The sequence below is a fragment of the Larus michahellis genome, chromosome 9 (genome assembly GCF_964199755.1).
Source record: "Larus michahellis chromosome 9, bLarMic1.1, whole genome shotgun sequence".
Taxonomy (NCBI): domain Eukaryota; kingdom Metazoa; phylum Chordata; class Aves; order Charadriiformes; family Laridae; genus Larus; species Larus michahellis.
Window position 1 is genome coordinate 27,264,546 of NC_133904.1, and position 22,388 is coordinate 27,286,933.

Consider the following 22,388-nt stretch of genomic DNA (forward strand, 5'->3'; position numbering starts at 1 on the left):
AGAGAGTAATGTAGAGCTTGCTCTCCCTGTCTTTGAGTACTGTTTTCACTGTCCCGGTTACCTCTTTGCTAACATTCTCTTCAGAGCTGCAGTGAAACCAGGAACCACGTGGAGAAGGCACCCACACTGAAAATGCCTGGAAGGAACGTTGGGGCTTCTTCTCAGTGTCTCTGACATAGGGTTTCACTGTCCCAGGAAAGTCTCTGTTAACACCCTGCAGAGCGCTGTGCCCAATATACAGAAACGTCTTGCGGTATCTCCTACAGGGAAAGTGCCAGGAGGAATTGTCGAGCTTGGTCTCAGTGTCTCTGAGAATTGCTCTCATTATCCCTGTGACCTCTTTGCTAAGACTCTCCAGAGAGCCGTCCTCAAAACCAACACACATCTTGACATATCTCCCCCATTGATCGCAGTGTCTCCAGAAACGGCATTCAAGGAGCCAGGAACTTTTCTCCCTACACTGTCCATTGAGTTTTCCTCAAAACCAATATACATCCTGCTATATCTCCCACATGGAAAGTGCCAGGAGGGAAAAGTGAGGATTATGCTTAGACTTTCTCAGAACTGCTTCAAATCAACTAGATATCTTTGTGCTGTAAATCTCCCAACAGCCAAATGTAAAAGCAGCAAACATCTCGCTGTATGTCCCACATCCAAAGTGCCAAGAGAGAGCTTGCTCTCCCTGTCTTTGAGTACTGTCTTCACTGTCCCGGTTACCTCTTTGCTAACATTCTCTTCAGAGCTGCAGTGAAACCAGGAACCACGTGGAGAAGGCACCCACACTGAAAATGCCTGGAAGGACCATTGGGGCTTCTTCTCACTGTCTCTGACATAGGGTTTCACTGTCCCGGGAAAGTCTCTGCTAACACCCTGCAGAGCGCTGTGCCCAATATACAGAAACGTCTTGCGGTATCTCCTACAGGGAAAGTGCCAGGAGGAATTGTCGAGCTTGGTCTCAGTGTCTCTGAGAATTGCTCTCATTATCCCTGTGACCTCTTTGCTAAGACTCTCCAGAGAGCCGTCCTCAAAACCAAACACATCTTGACAGATCTCCCACATTGATCGCAGTGTCTCCGGGAACGGCATTCAAGGAGCCAGGAACTTTTCTCCCTACACTGTCCATTGAGTTGTCCTCAAAACCAATATATATCCTGCTATATCTCCCACATGGAAAGTGCCAGGAGGGAAAAGTGAGGATTATGCTTAGACTTTCTCGGAACTGCTTCAAATCAACCAGATATCTTTGTGCTGTAAATCTCCCAACAGGCAAATGTAAAAGCAGCAAACATCTCGCTGTATGTCCCACATCCAAAGTGCCAAGAGAGTAATGTAGAGCTTGCTCTCCCTGTCTTGAGTACTGTTTTCACTGTCCCGGTTACCTCTTTGCTAACATTCTCTTCAGAGCTGCAGTGAAACCAGGAACCATGTGGAGAAGGCACCCACACTGAAAATGCCTGGAAGGAACATTGGGGCTTCTTCTCAGTGTCTCTGATGTCGGGTTTTACTGTCCCGGGAAAGTCTCTGCTAACACCCTGCAGAGCGCTGTGCCCAATATACAGAAACGTCTTGCGGTATCTCCTACAGGGAAAGTGCCAGGAGGAATTGTGGAGCTTGTTCTCAGTGTCTCTGAGAATTGCTCTCATTATCCGTGTGACCTCTTTGCTAAGACTCTCCAGAGAGCCGTCCTCAAAACCAACACACATCTTGACATATCTCCCTCATTGATCGCAGTGTCTCCGGGAACGGCATTCAAGGAGCCAGGAACTTTTCTGCCCACACTCTCCGGGGACAGTTCCTTAAAACCAATATACATCCTGCTATATCTCCCACATGGAAAATGCCAGGAGGGAGAAGTGGGGAATATGTTTAGACTTTCTCAGAACTGCTTCAAATCAACTAGATATCTTTGTGCTGTAAATCTCCCAACAGCCAAATGTAAAAGCAGCAAACATCTCGCTGTATGTCCCACATCCAAAGTGCCAAGAGAGAGCTTGCTCTCCCTGTCTTTGAGTACTGTCTTCACTGTCCCGGTTACCTCTTTGCTAACATTCTCTTCAGAGCTGCAGTGAAACCAGGAACCACGTGGAGAAGGCACCCACACTGAAAATGCCTGGAAGGAACATTGGGGCTTCTTCTCACTGTCTCTGACATAGGGTTTCACTGTCCTGGGAAAGTCTCTGCTAACACCCTGCAGAGCGCTGTGCCCAATATACAGAAACGTCTTGCGGTATCTCCTACAGGGAAAGTGCCAGGAGGAATTGTCGAGCTTGGTCTCAGTGTCTCTGAGAATTGCTCTCATTATCCCTGTGACCTCTTTGCTAAGACTCTCCAGAGAGCCGTCCTCAAAACCAACACACATCTTGACATATCTCCCACATTGATCGCAGTGTCTCCAGAAACGGCATTCAAGGAGCCAGGAACTTTTCTCCCTACACTGTCCATTGAGTTTTCCTCAAAACCAATATACATCCTGCTATATCTCCCACATGGAAAGTGCCAGGAGGGAAAAGTGAGGATTATGCTTAGACTTTCTCAGAACTGCTTCAAATCAACCAGATATCTTTGTGCTGTAAATCTCCCAACAGCCAAACGCAAAAGCAGCAAACATCTCGCTGTATGTCCCACATCCAAAGTGCCAAGAGAGTAATGTAGAGCTTGCTCTCCCTGTCCTTGAGTACTGTTTTCACAGTCCTGGTTACCTCTTTGCTAACATTCTCTTCAGAGCTGCAGTGAAACCAGGAACCATGTGGAGAAGGCACCCACACTGAAAATGCCTGGAAGGAACATTGGGGCTTCTTCTCAGTGTCTCTGATGTCGGGTTTTACTGTCCCGGGAAAGTCTCTGCTAACACCCTGCAGAGCGCTGTGCCCAATATACAGAAACGTCTTGCGGTATCTCCTACAGGGAAAGTGCCAGGAGGAATTGTGGAGCTTGTTCTCAGTGTCTCTGAGAATTGCTCTGATTATCCGTGTGACCTCTTTGCTAAGACTCTCCAGAGAGACGTCCTCAAAACCAACACACATCTTGACATATCTCCCTCATTGATCGCAGTGTCTCCAGGAACGGCATTCAAGGAGCCAGGAACTTTTCTGCCCACACTCTCCGGGGACACTTCCTTAAAACCAATATACATCCTGCTATATCTCCCACATGGAAAATGCCAGGAGGGAGAAGTGGGGATTATGTTTAGACTTTCTCGGAACTGCTTCAAATCAACTAGATATCTTTGTGCTGCAAATCTCCCAAGAGGCAAACGCAAAAGCAGCAAACATCTCGCTGTATGTCCCACATCCAAAGTGCCAAGAGAGAGCTTGCTCTCCCTGTCTTTGAGTACTGTTTTCACTGTCCCGGTTACCTCTTTGCTAACATTCTCTTCAGAGCTGCAGTGAAACCAGGAACCACGTGGAGAAGGCACCCACACTGAAAATGCCTGGAAGGAACATTGGGGCTTCTTCTCACTGTCTCTGACATAGGGTTTCACTGTCCCGGGAAAGTCTCTGCTAACACCCTGCAGAGCGCTGTGACCAATATACAGAAACGTCTTGCGGTATCTCCTACAGGGAAAGTGCCAAGAGGGAATTGTCGAGCTTGGTCTCAGTGTCTCTCACCCTGCAGAGCGCTGTGCCCTATATACACAAAAATCTCCAACATGTAAAGTGCCAGGAGGGAATTGCAGGAATTCATCGCAGTGCCTCCAAGAATGGCATTCAATGTGCGAGAAACTTTCCTGCCTACAGTCTCTAGGGAGATTTCCTCAAAACCAAGAAGCATCCCGCTATATGTCCTAAATGGAAAGTGTCAGGAGGGAAATATAGGACTTGCTCTGCCTATCTTTGAATACTGCTTTCTACTCTCCTGGTTAAGTCTTTGCTAACATTCTGTCAAGGGAGTTGCCCTCAAAACCGACACACATCTTGACATATCTCCCACATGGAAAGTGTCAGCAGGGAAAAACGGGGACTGTTCTTAGATTCGATAGGATCTGCTTCAAGTCACCTACTTATCTCCTTGGCTACATTCTTCAAAGAGATAGGTGCAAAACAATCAAAAAATCATCTTGCTGTGTCTCCAACATGGAAAGTGCCAGGAGGGAATTCTAGGGCTTGTTCCCAGTGTCTCTCAGAATTGTTCTCACCACCCCGGCTATATCTCTGCTAAGACGCTTGCATTGCCCAGAGACCTACGATATCTTTGGGCGTGGAACCAGTCTCCAGACATATGGCCATTTTTGTGCCTGGCGCGGCGCCAAGTGGGAAAGGGTGGTTTTGAGGCTGAAGACAGCAGAAAAGCCTGCAGCCCCCAGGTCTGTGGGGGTACGCAAGCGGTTCCCACAGAGCTTTAGAACAAGGCATAGTTTTCCCTGCTGGCTCTTTGGGCGTGGGACCAGTCTCCAGACATATGGCCATTTTTGTGCCTGGAGCGGCGCCAAGTGGGAAAGGGTGGTTTTGAGGCTGAAGGCGCCAGAAAAGCCTGCAGCCCCCAGGTCTGTAGGGCTACACAAGCGGTTCCCAAAGAGCTTTAGAACAAGGCATAGTTTTCCCTGCTGGCTCTTTGGGCATGGGACCAATCTCCAGACATATGGCCATTCTTGTGCCTGGCGCTGCACCAAGTGGGAAAGGGTGGTTTTGAGGCTGAAGGCAGCAGGAAAGACTGCAGCCCCCAGGTCTGTGGGGGTACGCAAGCGGTTCCCAAAGAGCTTTAGAACAAGCCACAGTTTTCCCTGCTGGCTCTTTGGGCATGGGACCGATCTCCAGACATATGGCCATTTTTGTGCCTGGAGCGGCACCAAGTGGGAAAGGGTGGTTTTGAGGATGAAGGTAGCAGGAAAGCCTGCAGCCCCCAGGTCTGTAGGGCTACACAAGCGGTTCCCAAAGAGCTTTAGAACAAGGCATAGTTTTCCCTGCTGGCTCTTTGGGCATGGGACCAATCTCCAGACATATGGCCATTTTTGTGCCTGGCGATGCACCAAGTGGGAAAGGGTGGTTTTGAGGCTGAAGGCAGCAGGAAAGACTGCAGCCCCCAGGTCTGTGGGGCTACGCAAGCGGTTCCCAAAGAGCTTTAGAACAAGGCATAGTTTTCCCTGCTGGCTCTTTGGGCATGGGACCAGTCTCCAGACATATGTAGATTTTGGAGGCTGGCGCCGCGCCAAGTGGGAAAGGGTGGTTTTGAGGCTGAAGGCAGCAGGAAAGCCTGCAGCCCCCAGGTCTATGGGGCTACGCAAGCGGTTCCGAAAGAACTTTAGAACAAGGCATAGTTTTCCCTGCTGGTTCTTTGGGCGTGGGACCAATCTCCAGACATATGGCCATTTTTGTGCCTGGCGCACCGCCAAGTGGGAAAGGGTGGTTTTGAGGCTGAAGGCAGCAGGAAAGCCTGCAGCCCCCAGGTCCGTGGGGCTACGCAAGCGGTTCCCAAAGAGCTTTAGAACAAGGCATAGTTTTCCCTGCTGGCTCTTTGGGCGTGGGACCAATCTCCAGACATATGGCCATTCTTGTGCCTGGAGCGGCACCAAGTGAGAAAGGGTGGTTTTGAGGCTGAAGGCAGCAGGAAAGCCTGCAGCCCCCAGGTCCGTGGGGCTACGCAAGCGGTTCCCAAAGAGCTTTAGAACAAGGCATAGTTTTCCCTGCTGGCTCTTTGGGTGTGGGACCAGTCTCCAGACATATGTAGATTTTGGAGGCTGGCGTGGCGCCATTTGGGAAAGGGTGGTTTTGAGGCTGAAGGCAGCAGGAAAGCCTGCAGCCCCCAGGTCTTTGGGGCTACGCAAGCGGTTCCCAAAGAGCTTTAGAACAAGGCATAGTTTTCCCTGCTGGCTCTTTGGGCGTGGGACCAATCTCCAGACATATGGCCATTTTTGTGCCTGGCGCTGCACCAAGTGGGAAATGGTGGTTTTGAGGCTGAAGGCAGCAGGAAAGCCTGCAGCCCCCAGGTCTGTGGGGCCACACCAGCGGTTCCCAAAGAGCTTTAGAAGAAGGCATAGTTTTCCCTGCTGGCTCTTTGGGCGTGGGACCAGTCTCCAGACATATGTAGATTTTGGAGGCTGGCGCGGAGCCAAGTGGGAAAGGGTGGTTTTGAGGCTGAAGGTGCTAGGAAAGGCTGCAGCCCGCAGGTCTGTGGGGCTACGCAAGCCGTTCCCAAAGAGCTTTAGAAGAAGGAATAGTTTTCCCTGCTGGCTCTTTGGGCATGGGACCAATCTCCAGACATATGGCCACATTTGTGCCTGGCGCGGCGCCAAGTGGGAAAGGGTGGTTTTGAGGCTGAAGGCAGCAGGAAGGCCTGCAGCCCGCAGCTGTGTGGGGCTACGCAAGCGGTTCCCAAAGAGCTTTAGAACAAGGCATAGTTTTCCCTGCTGGCTCTTTGGGCGTGCGACCAATCTCCAGACATATGGCCATTTTTGTGGCTGGCGCTGCGCCAAGTGGGAAAGGGTGGTTTTGAGGCTGAAGGCAGTAGGAAAGGTTGCAGCCCGCAGGTCTGTGGGGCTACGCAAGCGGTTCCCAAAGAGCTTTAGAACAAGGCATAGTTTTCCCTGCTGGCTCTTTGGGCGTGGGACCAATCTCCAGACATATGGCTATTGCTGTGCCTGGCACACCGCCAAGTGGGAAAGGGTGGTTTTGAGGCTGAAGGTGCCAGGAAAGCCTGCAGCCCCCAGGTGTGTGGGGCTACGCAAGCGGTTCCCAAAGAGCTTTAGAACAAGGCATAGTTTTCCCTGCTGGCTCTTTGGGCGTGGGACCAATCTCCAGACATATGGCCATTTTTGTGCCTGGCGCTGCACCAAGTGGGAAATGGTGGTTTTGAGGCTGAAGGCAGCAGGAAAGCCTGCAGCCCCCAGGTCTGTGGGGCCACACCAGCGGTTCCCAAAGAGCTTTAGAAGAAGGCATAGTTTTCCCTGCTGGCTCTTTGGGCGTGGGACCAGTCTCCAGACATATGTAGATTTTGGAGGCTGGCGCGGAGCCAAGTGGGAAAGGGTGGTTTTGAGGCTGAAGGTGCCAGGAAAGGCTGCAGCCCGCAGGTCTGTGGGTCTACGCAAGCCGTTCCCAAAGAGCTTTAGAAGAAGGAATAGTTTTCCCTGCTGGCTCTTTGGGCGTGGGACCAATCTCCAGACATATGGCCACATTTGTGCCTGGCGCGGCGCCAAGTGGGAAAGGGTGGTTTTGAGGCTGAAGGCAGCAGGAAGGCCTGCAGCCCCCAGGTCTGTGGGGCTACGCAAGCGGTTCCCAAAGAGCTTTAGAACAAGGCATAGTTTTCCCTGCTGGCTCTTTGGGCGTGGGACCAATCTCCAGACATATGGCCATTTTTGTGCCTGGCGCGGCACCAAGTGGGAAAGAGTGGTTTTGAGGCTGAAGGCAGCAGGAAAGCCTGCAGCCCCCAGGTCTGTGGGGCTATGCAAGCGGTTCCCAAAGAGCTTTAGAAGAAGGCATAGTTTTCCCTGCTGGCTCTTTGGGCGTGGGACCAATCTCCAGACATATAGCTATTGCTGTGCCTGGCACACCGCCAAGTGGGAAAGGGTGGTTTTGAGGCTGAAGGCGCCAGGAAAGCCTGCAGCACCCAGGTGTGTGGGGCTACGCAAGCGGTTCCCAAAGAGCTTTAGAACAAGGCATAGTTTTCCCTGCTGGCTCTTTGGGCGTGGGACCAATCTCCAGCCATATGGCCATTTTTGTGTCTGGCGCGGAGCCAAGTGGGAAAGGGTGGCTTTGAGGCTGAAGGCAGCAGGAAAGCCTGCAGCCCCATGGTCTGTGGGTCTACGCAAGCCGTTCCCAAAGAGCTTTAGAACAAGGCATAGTTTTCCCTGATGGCTCTTTGGGCGTGGGACCAATCTCCAGATTTATGGCCATTTTTGTGGCTGGCGCGGCGCCAAGTGGGAAAGGGTGGTTTTGAGGCTGAAGGCAGCAGGAACGCCTGCAGCCCCCAGGTGTGTGGGGCCACGCAAGCGGTTGCCAAAGAGCTTTAGAAGAAGGCATAGTTTTCCCTGCTGGCTCTTTGGGCGTGGGACCAATCTCCAGACATATGGCCATTTTTGTGCCTGTCGCGGCGCCAAGTGGGAAAGGGTGGTTTTGAGGCTGAAGGCAGCAGGAAAGCCTGCAGCCCCCAGGTGTGTGGTGCCACGCAAGCGGTTGCCAAAGAGCTTTAGAAGAAGGCATATTTTTCCCTGCTGGCTCTTTGGGCGTGGGACCAATCTCCAGACATATGGCTATTGCTGTGCCTAGCACGGTGCCAAGAGGGAAAGGGTGGTTTTGAGGTTGAAGGCAGCAGGAAAGCTTACAGACCCAATGTGTCTGGGGCTAAGAAAGCGGTTCCCAAAGAGCTTTAGAACAAGGCATAGTTTTCCCTGCTGGCTCTTTGGGCGTGGGACCAGTCTCCAGCCATATGTCCATTTATGTGGCTGGCGCGGAGCCAAGTGGGAAAGGGTGGTTTTGAGTCTGAAGGCATCAGGAAAGGCTGCAGCCCGCAGGTGTGTGGGGCTACGCAAGCGGTTCCCAAAGAGCTTTAGAACAAGGCATAGTTTTCCCTGCTGGCTCTTTGGGCATGGGACCAATCTATAGACATATGGCCATTTTTGTGCCTGGCGCTGCACCAAGTGGGAAAGGGTGGTTTTGAGGCTGAAGGCAGCAGGAAAGCCTGCAGCCCCCAGGTGTGTTGGGCTACGCAAGCGGTTGCCAAAGAGCTTTACAACAAGGCATAGTTTTCCCTGCTGGCTCTTTGGGCGTGGGACCAATCTCCAGACATATGGCCATTTTTGTGCCTGGCGCCGCGCCAAGTGGGAAAGGGTGGTTTTGAGGCTGAAGGCAGCAGGAAAGCCTGCAGCCCCCAGGTCTGTGGGGCCACACCAGCGGTTCCCAAAGAGCTTTAGAAGAAGGCATAGTTTTCCCTGCTGGCTCTTTGGGCGTGGGACCAGTCTCCAGACATATGTAGATTTTGGAGGCTGGCGCGGAGCCAAGTGGGAAAGGGTGGTTTTGAGGCTGAAGGTGCCAGGAAAGGCTGCAGCCCGCAGGTCTGTGGGGCTACGCAAGCGGTTCCCAAAGAGCTTTAGAACAAGGCATAGTTTTCCCTGCTGGCTCTTTGGGCGTGGGACCAATCTCCAGACATATGGCCATTTTTGTGGCTAGCGCTGCGCCAAGTGGGAAATGGTGGTTTTGAGGCTGAAGGCAGTAGGAAAGCCTGCAGCCCCCAGGTCTGTGGGGCTACGCAAGCGGTTCCCAAAGAGCTTTAGAACAAGGCATAGTTTTCCCTGCTGGCTCTTTGGGCGTGGGACCAGTCTCCAGACATATGTACATTTTGGAGGCTGGCGCCGCGCCAAGTGGGAAAGGATGGTTTTGAGGCTGAAGGCAGCAGGAAAGCCTGCAGCCCCCAGGTGTGTGGGGCTACGCAAGCGGTTCCCAAAGAGCTTTAGAACAAGGCATAGTTTTCCCTGCTGGCTCTTTGGGCGTGGGACCAATCTCCAGACATATGGCCATTTTTGTGCCTGGCGCTGCACCAAGTGGGAAAGGGTGGTTTTGAGGCTGAAGGCAGCAGGAAAGCCTGCAGCCCCCAGGTCTGTGGGGCTACGCAAGCGGTTCCCAAAGAGCTTTAGAACAAGGCATAGTTTTCCCTGCTGGCTCTTTGGGTGTGGGACCAGTCTCCAGCCATATGGCCATTTTTGTGGCTGGCGCGGAGCCAAGTGGGAAAGGGTGGCTTTGAGGCTGAAGGCAGCAGGAAAGCCTGCAGCCCCATGGTCTGTGGGTCTACGCAAGCCGTTCCCAAAGAGCTTTAGAACAAGGCATAGTTTTCCCTGATGGCTCTTTGGGCGTGGGACCAATCTCCAGATTTATGGCCATTTTTGTGGCTGGCGCGGCGCCAAGTGGGAAAGGGTGGTTTTGAGGCTGAAGGCAGCAGGAACGCCTGCAGCCCCCAGGTGTGTGGGGCCACGCAAGCGGTTGCCAAAGAGCTTTAGAAGAAGGCATAGTTTTCCCTGCTGGCTCTTTGGGCGTGGGACCAATCTCCAGACATATGGCCATTTTTGTGCCTGTCGCGGCGCCAAGTGGGAAAGGGTGGTTTTGAGGCTGAAGGCAGCAGGAAAGCCTGCAGCCCCCAGGTGTGTGGTGCCACGCAAGCGGTTGCCAAAGAGCTTTAGAAGAAGGCATATTTTTCCCTGCTGGCTCTTTGGGCGTGGGACCAATCTCCAGACATATGGCCACTTTTGTGCCTCGCGTTTCGCCAAGTGGGAGAGGGTGTTTTGAGGCTGAAGGCAGCAGGAAGGCCTGCAGCCCCCAGGTGTGTGGGGCTACGCAAGCGGTTCCCAAAGAGCTTTAGAACAAGGCATAGTTTTCCCTGCTGGCTCTTTGGGCATGGGACCAATCTATAGACATATGGCCATTTTTGTGCCTGGCGCTGCACCAAGTGGGAAAGGGTGGTTTTGAGGCTGAAGGCAGCAGGAAATCCTGCAGCCCCCAGGTGTGTTGGGCTACGCAAGCGGTTCCCAAAGAGCTTTAGACCAAGGCATAGTTTTCCCTGCTGGCTCTTTGGGCATGGGACCAATCTCCAGACATAGGGCCATTTTTGTGCCTGGCGCGGCGCCAAGTGGGAAAGGGTGGTTTTGAGGCTGAAGGCAGCAGGAAAGTCTGCAGCCCCCAGGTCTGTGGGGCTACGCAAGCGGTTCCCAAAGAGCTTTAGAACAAGGCATAGTTTTCCCTGCTGGCTCTTTGGGCATGGGACCAGTCTCCAGACATATGTAGATTTTGGAGGCTGGCGCCGCGCCAAGTGGGAAAGGGTGGTTTTGAGGCTGAAGGCAGCAGGAAAGCCTGCAGCCCCCAGGTCTGTGGGGCTACGCAAGCGGTTCCGAAAGAACTTTAGAACAAGGCATAGTTTTCCCTGCTGGCTCTTTGGGCGTGGGACCAATCTCCAGACATATTGCCATTTTTGAGCCTGGCGCGGCGCCAAGTGGGAAAGGGTGGTTTTGAGGCTGAAGGCAGCAGGAAAGCCTGCAGCCCCATGGTCTGTGGGGCCACACAAGTGGTTGCCAAAGAGCTTTAGAACGAGGCATAGTTTTCCCTGCTGGCTTTTTGGGCGTGGGACCAATCTCCAGACATATGGCCATTTTTGTGCCTGGCGCACCGCCAAGTGGGAAAGGGTGGTTTTGAGGCTGAAGGCGCCAGGAAAGCCTGCAGCCCCCAGGTGTGTGGGGCTACGCAAGCGGTTCCCAAAGAGCTTTAGAACAAGGCATAGTTTTCCCTGCTGGCTCTTTGGGCATGGGACCAATCTATAGACATATGGCCATTTTTGTGCCTGGCGCTGCACCAAGTGGGAAAGGGTGGTTTTGAGGCTGAAGGCAGCAGGAAATCCTGCAGCCCCCAGGTGTGTTGGGCTACGCAAGCGGTTCCCAAAGAGCTTTAGACCAAGGCATAGTTTTCCCTGCTGGCTCTTTGGGCATGGGACCAATCTCCAGACATATGGCCATTTTTGTGCCTGGCGCGGCGCCAAGTGGGAAAGGGTGGTTTTGAGGCTGAAGGCAGCAGGAAAGTCTGCAGCCCCCAGGTCTGTGGGGCTACGCAAGCGGTTCCCAAAGAGCTTTAGAACAAGGCATAGTTTTCCCTGCTGGCTCTTTGGGCATGGGACCAGTCTCCAGACATATGTAGATTTTGGAGGCTGGCGCCGCGCCAAGTGGGAAAGGGTGGTTTTGAGGCTGAAGGCAGCAGGAAAGCCTGCAGCCCCCAGGTCTGTGGGGCTACGCAAGCGGTTCCGAAAGAACTTTAGAACAAGGCATAGTTTTCCCTGCTGGCTCTTTGGGCGTGGGACCAATCTCCAGACATATTGCCATTTTTGAGCCTGGCGCGGCGCCAAGTGGGAAAGGGTGGTTTTGAGGCTGAAGGCAGCAGGAAAGCCTGCAGCCCCATGGTCTGTGGGGCCACACAAGTGGTTGCCAAAGAGCTTTAGAACGAGGCATAGTTTTCCCTGCTGGCTTTTTGGGCGTGGGACCAATCTCCAGACATACGGCCATTTTTGTGCCTGGCGCTGCACCAAGTGGGAAATGGTGGTTTTGAGGCTGAAGGCAGCAGGAAAGCCTGCAGCCCCCAGGTCTGTGGGGCCACACCAGCGGTTCCCAAAGAGCTTTAGAAGAAGGCATAGTTTTCCCTGCTGGCTCTTTGGGCGTGGGACCAGTCTCCAGACATATGTAGATTTTGGAGGCTGGCGCGGAGCCAAGTGGGAAAGGGTGGTTTTGAGGCTGAAGGTGCCAGGAAAGGCTGCAGCCCGCAGGTCTGTGGGTCTACGCAAGCCGTTCCCAAAGAGCTTTAGAAGAAGGAATAGTTTTCCCTGCTGGCTCTTTGGGCGTGGGACCAATCTCCAGACATATGGCCACATTTGTGCCTGGCGCGGCGCCAAGTGGGAAAGGGTGGTTTTGAGGCTGAAGGCAGCAGGAAGGCCTGCAGCCCCCAGGTCTGTGGGGCTACGCAAGCGGTTCCCAAAGAGCTTTAGAACAAGGCATAGTTTTCCCTGCTGGCTCTTTGGGCGTGGGACCAATCTCCAGACATATGGCCATTTTTGTGCCTGGCGCGGCACCAAGTGGGAAAGAGTGGTTTTGAGGCTGAAGGCAGCAGGAAAGCCTGCAGCCCCCAGGTCTGTGGGGCTATGCAAGCGGTTCCCAAAGAGCTTTAGAAGAAGGCATAGTTTTCCCTGCTGGCTCTTTGGGCGTGGGACCAATCTCCAGACATATAGCTATTGCTGTGCCTGGCACACCGCCAAGTGGGAAAGGGTGGTTTTGAGGCTGAAGGCAGCAGGAAAGCCTGCAGCACCCAGGTGTGTGGGGCTACGCAAGCGGTTCCCAAAGAGCTTTAGAACAAGGCATAGTTTTCCCTGCTGGCTCTTTGGGCGTGGGACCAATCTCCAGCCATATGGCCATTTTTGTGTCTGGCGCGGAGCCAAGTGGGAAAGGGTGGCTTTGAGGCTGAAGGCAGCAGGAAAGCCTGCAGCCCCATGGTCTGTGGGTCTACGCAAGCCGTTCCCAAAGAGCTTTAGAACAAGGCATAGTTTTCCCTGATGGCTCTTTGGGCGTGGGACCAATCTCCAGACATATGGCCATTTTTGTGCCTGTCGCGGCGCCAAGTGGGAAAGGGTGGTTTTGAGGCTGAAGGCAGCAGGAAAGCCTGCAGCCCCCAGGTGTGTGGTGCCACGCAAGCGGTTGCCAAAGAGCTTTAGAAGAAGGCATATTTTTCCCTGCTGGCTCTTTGGGCGTGGGACCAATCTCCAGACATATGGCTATTGCTGTGCCTAGCACGGTGCCAAGAGGGAAAGGGTGGTTTTGAGGTTGAAGGCAGCAGGAAAGCTTACAGACCCAATGTGTCTGGGGCTAAGAAAGCGGTTCCCAAAGAGCTTTAGAACAAGGCATAGTTTTCCCTGCTGGCTCTTTGGGCGTGGGACCAGTCTCCAGCCATATGTCCATTTATGTGGCTGGCGCGGAGCCAAGTGGGAAAGGGTGGTTTTGAGTCTGAAGGCATCAGGAAAGGCTGCAGCCCGCAGGTGTGTGGGGCTACGCAAGCGGTTCCCAAAGAGCTTTAGAACAAGGCATAGTTTTCCCTGCTGGCTCTTTGGGCATGGGACCAATCTATAGACATATGGCCATTTTTGTGCCTGGCGCTGCACTAAGTGGGAAAGGGTGGTTTTGAGGCTGAAGGCAGCAGGAAAGCCTGCAGCCCCCAGGTGTGTTGGGCTACGCAAGCGGTTGCCAAAGAGCTTTACAACAAGGCATAGTTTTCCCTGCTGGCTCTTTGGGCGTGGGACCAATCTCCAGACATATGGCCATTTTTGTGCCTGGCGCGGCGCCAAGTGGGAAAGGGTGGTTTTGAGGCTGAAGGCAGCAGGAAAGCCTGCAGCCCCCAGGTGTGTGGGGCTACGCAAGCGGTTCCCAAAGAGCTTTAGAACAAGGCATAGTTTTCCCTGCTGGCTCTTTGGGCGTGGGACCAGTCTCCAGACATATGTAGATTTTGGAGGCTGGCGCCGCGCCAAGTGGGAAAGGGTGGTTTTGAGGCTGAAGGCAGCAGGAAAGCCTGCAGCCCCCAGGTCTGTGGGGCCACACCAGCGGTTCCCAAAGAGCTTTAGAAGAAGGCATAGTTTTCCCTGCTGGCTCTTTGGGCGTGGGACCAGTCTCCAGACATATGTAGATTTTGGAGGCTGGCGCGGAGCCAAGTGGGAAAGGGTGGTTTTGAGGCTGAAGGTGCCAGGAAAGGCTGCAGCCCGCAGGTCTGTGGGGCTACGCAAGCGGTTCCCAAAGAGCTTTAGAACAAGGCATAGTTTTCCCTGCTGGCTCTTTGGGCGTGGGACCAATCTCCAGACATATGGCCATTTTTGTGGCTAGCGCTGCGCCAAGTGGGAAATGGTGGTTTTGAGGCTGAAGGCAGTAGGAAAGCCTGCAGCCCCCAGGTCTGTGGGGCTACGCAAGCGGTTCCCAAAGAGCTTTAGAACAAGGCATAGTTTTCCCTGCTGGCTCTTTGGGCGTGGGACCAGTCTCCAGACATATGTACATTTTGGAGGCTGGCGCCGCGCCAAGTGGGAAAGGATGGTTTTGAGGCTGAAGGCAGCAGGAAAGCCTGCAGCCCCCAGGTGTGTGGGGCTACGCAAGCGGTTCCCAAAGAGCTTTAGAACAAGGCATAGTTTTCCCTGCTGGCTCTTTGGGCGTGGGACCAATCTCCAGACATATGGCCATTTTTGTGCCTGGCGCTGCACCAAGTGGGAAAGGGTGGTTTTGAGGCTGAAGGCAGCAGGAAAGCCTGCAGCCCCCAGGTCTGTGGGGCTACGCAAGCGGTTCCCAAAGAGCTTTAGAACAAGGCATAGTTTTCCCTGCTGGCTCTTTGGGTGTGGGACCAGTCTCCAGCCATATGGCCATTTTTGTGGCTGGCGCGGAGCCAAGTGGGAAAGGGTGGCTTTGAGGCTGAAGGCAGCAGGAAAGCCTGCAGCCCCATGGTCTGTGGGTCTACGCAAGCCGTTCCCAAAGAGCTTTAGAACAAGGCATAGTTTTCCCTGATGGCTCTTTGGGCGTGGGACCAATCTCCAGATTTATGGCCATTTTTGTGGCTGGCGCGGCGCCAAGTGGGAAAGGGTGGTTTTGAGGCTGAAGGCAGCAGGAACGCCTGCAGCCCCCAGGTGTGTGGGGCCACGCAAGCGGTTGCCAAAGAGCTTTAGAAGAAGGCATAGTTTTCCCTGCTGGCTCTTTGGGCGTGGGACCAATCTCCAGACATATGGCCATTTTTGTGCCTGTCGCGGCGCCAAGTGGGAAAGGGTGGTTTTGAGGCTGAAGGCAGCAGGAAAGCCTGCAGCCCCCAGGTGTGTGGTGCCACGCAAGCGGTTGCCAAAGAGCTTTAGAAGAAGGCATATTTTTCCCTGCTGGCTCTTTGGGCGTGGGACCAATCTCCAGACATATGGCCACTTTTGTGCCTGGCGTTTCGCCAAGTGGGAGAGGGTGTTTTGAGGCTGAAGGCAGCAGGAAGGCCTGCAGCCCCCAGGTGTGTGGGGCTACGCAAGCGGTTCCCAAAGAGCTTTAGAACAAGGCATAGTTTTCCCTGCTGGCTCTTTGGGCATGGGACCAATCTATAGACATATGGCCATTTTTGTGCCTGGCGCTGCACCAAGTGGGAAAGGGTGGTTTTGAGGCTGAAGGCAGCAGGAAATCCTGCAGCCCCCAGGTGTGTTGGGCTACGCAAGCGGTTCCCAAAGAGCTTTAGACCAAGGCATAGTTTTCCCTGCTGGCTCTTTGGGCATGGGACCAATCTCCAGACATATGGCCATTTTTGTGCCTGGCGCGGCGCCAAGTGGGAAAGGGTGGTTTTGAGGCTGAAGGCAGCAGGAAAGTCTGCAGCCCCCAGGTCTGTGGGGCTACGCAAGCGGTTCCCAAAGAGCTTTAGAACAAGGCATAGTTTTCCCTGCTGGCTCTTTGGGCATGGGACCAGTCTCCAGACATATGTAGATTTTGGAGGCTGGCGCCGCGCCAAGTGGGAAAGGGTGGTTTTGAGGCTGAAGGCAGCAGGAAAGCCTGCAGCCCCCAGGTCTGTGGGGCTACGCAAGCGGTTCCGAAAGAACTTTAGAAGAAGGCATAGTTTTCCCTGCTGGCTCTTTGGGCGTGGGACCAATCTCCAGACATATTGCCATTTTTGAGCCTGGCGCGGCGCCAAGTGGGAAAGGGTGGTTTTGAGGCTGAAGGCAGCAGGAAAGCCTGCAGCCCCATGGTCTGTGGGGCCACACAAGTGGTTGCCAAAGAGCTTTAGAACGAGGCATAGTTTTCCCTGCTGGCTTTTTGGGCGTGGGACCAATCTCCAGACATATGGCCATTTTTGTGCCTGGCGCACCGCCAAGTGGGAAAGGGTGGTTTTGAGGCTGAAGGCGCCAGGAAAGCCTGCAGCCCCCAGGTGTGTGGGGCTACGCAAGCGGTTCCCAAAGAGCTTTAGAACACGGCATAGTTTTCCCTGCTGGCTCTTTGGGCGTGGGACCAATCTCCAGACATATGGCCATTTTTGTGCCTGGCGCTGCACCAAGTGGGAAAGGGTGGTTTTGAGGCTGAAGGCAGCAGGAAAGACTGCAGCCCCCAGGTCTGTGGGGCTACGCAAGCGGTTCCCAAAGAGCTTTACAACAAGGCATAGTTTTCCCTGCTGGCTCTTTGGGCGTGGGACCAGTCTCCAGACATATGTAGATTTTGGAGGCTGGCGTGGCGCCAAGTGGGAAAGGGTGGTTTTGAGGCTGAAGGCAGCAGGAAAGCCTGCAGCCCCCAGGTCTTTGGGGCTACGCAAGCGGTTCCCAAAGAGCTTTAGAACAAGGCATAGTTTTCCCTGCTGGCTCTTTGGGCGTGGGACCAATCTCCAGACATATGGCCATTTTTGTGCCTGGCGCTGCACCAAGTGGGAAAGGGTGGTTTTGAGGCTGAAGGCAGCAGGAAAGCCTGCAGCCCCCAGGTCTGTGGGGCTACGCAAGCGGTTCCCAAAGAGCTTTAGAACAAGGCACAGTTTTCCCTGCTGGCTCTTTGGGCGTGGGACCAGTCTCCAGCCATATGGACATTTTTGTGGCTGGCACGGAGCCAAGTGGAAAGGGTGGTTTTGAGGCTGAAGGCATCAGGAAAGGTTGCAGCCCGCAGGTCTGTGGGGCTACGCAAGCGGTTCCCAAAGAGCTTTAGAACAAGGCATAGTTTTCCCTGCTGGCTCTTTGGGCGTGGGACCAATCTCCAGACATATGGCCACTTTTGTTCCTGGCGTTTCGCCAAGTGGGAGAGGGTGTTTTGAGGCTGAAGGCAGCAGGAAGGCCTGCAGCCCCCAGGTGTGTGGGGCTACGCAAGCGGTTCCCAAAGAGCTTTAGAACAAGGCATAGTTTTCCCTGCTGGCTCTTTGGGCATGGGACCAATCTATAGACATATGGCCATTTTTGTGCCTGGCGCTGCACCAAGTGGGAAAGGGTGGTTTTGAGGCTGAAGGCAGCAGGAAAGCCTGCAGCCCCAAGGTGTGTTGGGCTACGCAAGCGGTTCCCAAAGAGCTTTAGAACAAGGCATAGTTTTCCCTGCTGGCTCTTTGGGCGTGGGACCAGTCTCCAGACATATGTAGATTTTGGAGGCTGGCGCGGAGCCAAGTGTGAAAGGGTGGTTTTGAGGCTGAAGGTGCCAGGAAAGGCTGCAGCCCGCAGGTCTGTGGGGCTACGCAAGCGGTTCCCAAAGAGCTTTAGAACAAGGCATAGTTTTCCCTGCTGGCTCTTTGGGCGTGCGACCAATCTCCAGACATATGGCGATTTATGTGCCTGGCGCGGCGCCAAGTGGGAAAGGGTGGTTTTGAGGCTGAAGGCGCCAGGAAAGCCTGCAGCCCCAAGGTCTGTGGGCCCACGCAAGCGGTTCCCAAGGAGCTTTACAACAAGCCACAGTTTTCCCTGCTGTCTCTTTGGGCGTGGGACCCATCTCCAGACATATGGCCATTTTTGTGCCTGGCGCGGCACCAAGTGGGAAAGGGTTGTTTTGAGGCTGAAGGCAGCAGGAAAGCGTACAGACCCAAGGTGTCTGGGGCTACGAAAGCGGTTCCCAAAGAGCTTTAGAACAAGGCATAGTTTTCCCTGCTGGCTCTTTGGGCGTGGGACCAATCTCCAGACATATGGCGATTTGTGTGCCTGGCACGGCGGCAAGTGGGAAAGGGTGGTTTTGAGGCTGAAGGCAGCAGGAAAGCCTGCAGCCCCAAGGTGTGTGGGGCCACGCAAGCGGTTCCCAAACAGCTTTAGAACAAGCCACAGTTTTCCCTGGTGGGTCTTTGGGCGTTGGACCAGTCTCCAGACATATGGAAAATTTGGAGTTTGGCGCGGCGCCAATTGGGAAAGGGTGGTTTTGAGGCTGAAGGAAGCAGGAAAGCCTGCAGCCCCCAGGTCTGTGGGGCTACGCAAGTGGTTCCCAAAGAGCTTTAGAACAAGCCACAGTTTTCCCTGCTGGCTCTTTGGGCGTGGGACCAGTCTCCAAACATAGAGCCATTTTTGTCCCTGGCGCGGCGGCAATTGGGAAAGGGTGGTTTTGAGGCTGAAGGCAGCAGGAAAGCCTGCAGCCCCCAGGTCTGTGGGGCTACGCAAGCGGTTCCCAAAGAGCTTTAGAACAAGGCACAGTTTCCCCTGCTGGCTCTTTGGGCGTGGGACCAGTCTCCAGATTTATGGCCATTTTGGAGTCCGGTGCGGCGCCAAGTGCGAAAAGGGTGTTTTGAGGCTAAAGGCAGCAGGAAAGCCTGCAGCCCCAAGGTGTGTGGGGTCACGCAATCGGTTCCCAAAGAGCTTTAGAACAAGGCATAGTTTTCCCTGCTGGCTCTTTGGGCGTGGGACCCATCTCCAGACATATGGCCATTTTTGTGCCTGGCGCGGCGCCAAGTGAAAAATGGTGTTTTGAGGCTAAAGGCGCCAGGAAAGCCTGTAGCCCCAAGGTGTGTGGGGCCACGCAAGCAGTTTCTAAAGAGCTTTAGAACAAGCCACAGTTTTCCCTGCTGGCTCTTTGGGCATGGGACCAATCTCCAGACATATGGCCATTTTGGAGTCTGGTGCGGCGCCAAGTGCGAAATGGTGGTTTTAGGCTGAAGGCAGCAGGAAAGCCTGCAGCCCCCAGGTCTGTGTGGCTACACAAGCAATTCCCAAAGAGCTTTAGACCAAGGCATAGTTTTCCCTGATGGCTCTTTGGGCGTGGGACCAATCTCCAGACATATGGCCATTATTGTGCCTCGCACGGCGCCAAGTGGGAAAGGGTGGTTTTGAGGCTGAAGGCAGCAGGAAAGCCTGCATCGCCAAGGTGTGTGGGGCCACGCAAGTGGTTCCCAAACAGCTTTAGAACAAGCCACAGTTTTCCCTGCTGGCTCTTTGGGCGTGGGACCAGTCTCCAGACACATGGAAATTTTGGAGTTTGGCGCGGCACCAATTGGGAAAGGGTGGTTTTGAGGCTGAAGGCAGCAGGAAAGCCTGCAGCCCCCAGGTCTGTGGGGCTACACAAGCGGTTACCATAGAGCTTTAGAACAAGGCATAGTTTCCCCTACTGGCTCTTTGGGCGTGGGACTAATATCCAGACATATGGCGATTTGTGTGCCTGGCGTGGCGCCAAGTGGGAAAGGGTGGTTTTGAGGCTGAAGGCGCCAGGAAAGCCTGCAGCCCCAAGGTGTGTGGGGCCACGCAAGCGGTTCCCAAGGAGCTTTAGAACAAGGCATAGTTTTCCCTGCTGGCTCTTTGGGCGTGGGACCAATCTCCAGACATATGGCCAGTTTTGTGCCTGCTGCGGTGCCAAGTGGGAAAGCGTGGTTTTGAGGCTGAAGGCAGCAGGAAAGCCTGCAGCCGCAAGGTGTGTGGGGCCACGCAAGCGGTTCCCAAAGAGCTTTAGAACAAGGCATAGTTTTCCCTGCTGGCTCTTTGGGCGTGGGACCCATCTCCAGATATATGGCCATTTTTGTGCCTGGCGCGGCGCCAAGTGAAAAATGGTGTTTTGAGGCTAAAGGCGCCAGGAAAGCCTGTAGCCCCAAGGTGTGTGGGGCCACGCAAGCGGTTTCCAAAGAGCTTTAGAACAAGCCACAGTTTTCCCTGCTGGCTCTTTGGGCATGGGACCAATCTCCAGACATATGGCCATTTTGGAGTCTGGTGCGGCGCCAAGTGCGAAAAGGTGGTTTTAGGCTGAAGGCAGCAGGAAAGCCTGCAGCCCCCAGGTCTGTGGGGCTACGCAAGCGGTTCCCAAAGAGCTTTAACACAAGCCACAGTTTTCCCTGCTGGCTCTTTGGGCGTGGGACCAGTCTCCAGATTTATGGCCATTTTTGTGCCTGGCGCGGCGCCAAGTGAAAAATGGTGTTTTGAGGCTAAAGGCGCCAGGAAAGCCTGCAGCCCCAAGGTGTGTGGGGCCACGCAAGCGGTTCCCAAGGAGCTTTAGAACAAGCCACATTTTTCCCTGCTGGCTCTTTGGGCATGGGACCAGTCTCCAGACTTATGAGCATTTTGGAGTCTGGCGCGGCGCCAAATGGCAAAGGGTGGTTTTGAGGCTAAAGGCAGCAGGAAAGCCTGCAGCCCCCAGGTCTGTGGGGCTACACAAGCGGTTCCCAAAGAGCTTTAGAACAAGGCATAGTTTTCCCTGCTGGCTCTTTGGGCATGGGACCGATCTCCAGACATAGGGCCATTTTTGTGCCTGGCGCGGCGGCAATTGGGAAAGGGTGGTTTTGAGGCTGAAGGCAGCAGGAAAGCCTGCAGCCCCCAGGTCTGTGGGGCTACGCAAGCGGTTCCCAAAGAGCTTAAGAACAAGCCACAGTTTTCCCTGCTGGCTCTTTGGGCGTGGGACCAGTCTCCAGATTTATGGCCATTTTGGAGTCCGGTGCGGTGCCAAGTGCTAAAAGGGTGTTTTGAGGCTAAAGGCAGCAGGAAAGCCTGCAGCCCCAAGGTGTGTGGGGTCACGCAATCGGTTCCCAAAGAGCTTTAGAACAAGGCATAGTTTTCCCTGCTGGCTCTTTGGGCGTGGGACCCATGTCCAGACATATGGCCATTTTTGTGCCTCGCGCGGCGCCAAGTGAAAAATGGTGTTTTGAGGCTAAAGGCGCCAGGAAAGCCTGTAGCCCCAAGGTGTGTGGGGCCACGCAAGCAGTTTCCAAAGAGCTTTAGAACAAGCCACAGTTTTCCCTGCTGGCTCTTTGGGCATGGGACCAATCTCCAGACATATGGCCATTTTGGAGTCTGGTGCGGCGCCAAGTGCGAAAAGGTGGTTTTAGGCTGAAGGCAGCAGGAAAGCCTGCAGCCCCCAGGTCTGTGTGGCTACACAAGCAATTCGCAAAGAGCTTTAGACCAAGGCATAGTTTTCCCTGATGGCTCTTTGGGCGTGGGACCAATCTCCAGACATATGGCCATTTTTGTGCCTCGCGCGGCGCCAAGTGAAAAATGGTGTTTTGAGGCTAAAGGCGCCAGGAAAGCCTGCAGCCCCCAGGTCTGTGGGGCTACACAAGCGGTTCCCAAAGAGCTTTAGAACAAGGCATAGTTTTCCCTGCTGGCTCTTTGGGCATGGGACCGATCTCCAGACATAGGGCCATTTTTGTGCCTGGCGCGGCGGCAATTGGGAAAGGGTGGTTTTGAGGCTGAAGGCAGCAGGAAAGCCTGCAGCCCCCAGGTCTGTGGGGCTACGCAAGCGGTTCCCAAAGAGCTTTAACACAAGCCACAGTTTTCCCTGCTGGCTCTTTGGGCGTGGGACCAGTCTCCAGATTTATGGCCATTTTTGTGCCTGGCGCGGCGCCAAGTGAAAAATGGTGTTTTGAGGCTAAAGGCGCCAGGAAAGCCTGCAGCCCCAAGGTGTGTGGGGCCACGCAAGCGGTTCCCAAGGAGCTTTAGAACAAGCCACATTTTTCCCTGCTGGCTCTTTGGGCATGGGACCAGTCTCCAGACTTATGAGCATTTTGGAGTCTGGCGCGGCGCCAAATGGCAAAGGGTGGTTTTGAGGCTAAAGGCAGCAGGAAAGCCTGCAGCCCCCAGGTCTGTGGGGCTACACAAGCGGTTCCCAAAGAGCTTTAGAACAAGGCATAGTTTTCCCTGCTGGCTCTTTGGGCATGGGACCGATCTCCAGACATAGGGCCATTTTTGTGCCTGGCGCGGCGGCAATTGGGAAAGGGTGGTTTTGAGGCTGAAGGCAGCAGGAAAGCCTGCAGCCCCCAGGTCTGTGGGGCTACGCAAGCGGTTCCCAAAGAGCTTAAGAACAAGCCACAGTTTTCCCTGCTGGCTCTTTGGGCGTGGGACCAGTCTCCAGATTTATGGCCATTTTGGAGTCCGGTGCGGTGCCAAGTGCTAAAAGGGTGTTTTGAGGCTAAAGGCGGCAGGAAAGCCTGCAGCCCCAAGGTGTGTGGGGTCACGCAATCGGTTCCCAAAGAGCTTTAGAACAAGGCATAGTTTTCCCTGCTGGCTCTTTGGGCGTGGGACCCATGTCCAGACATATG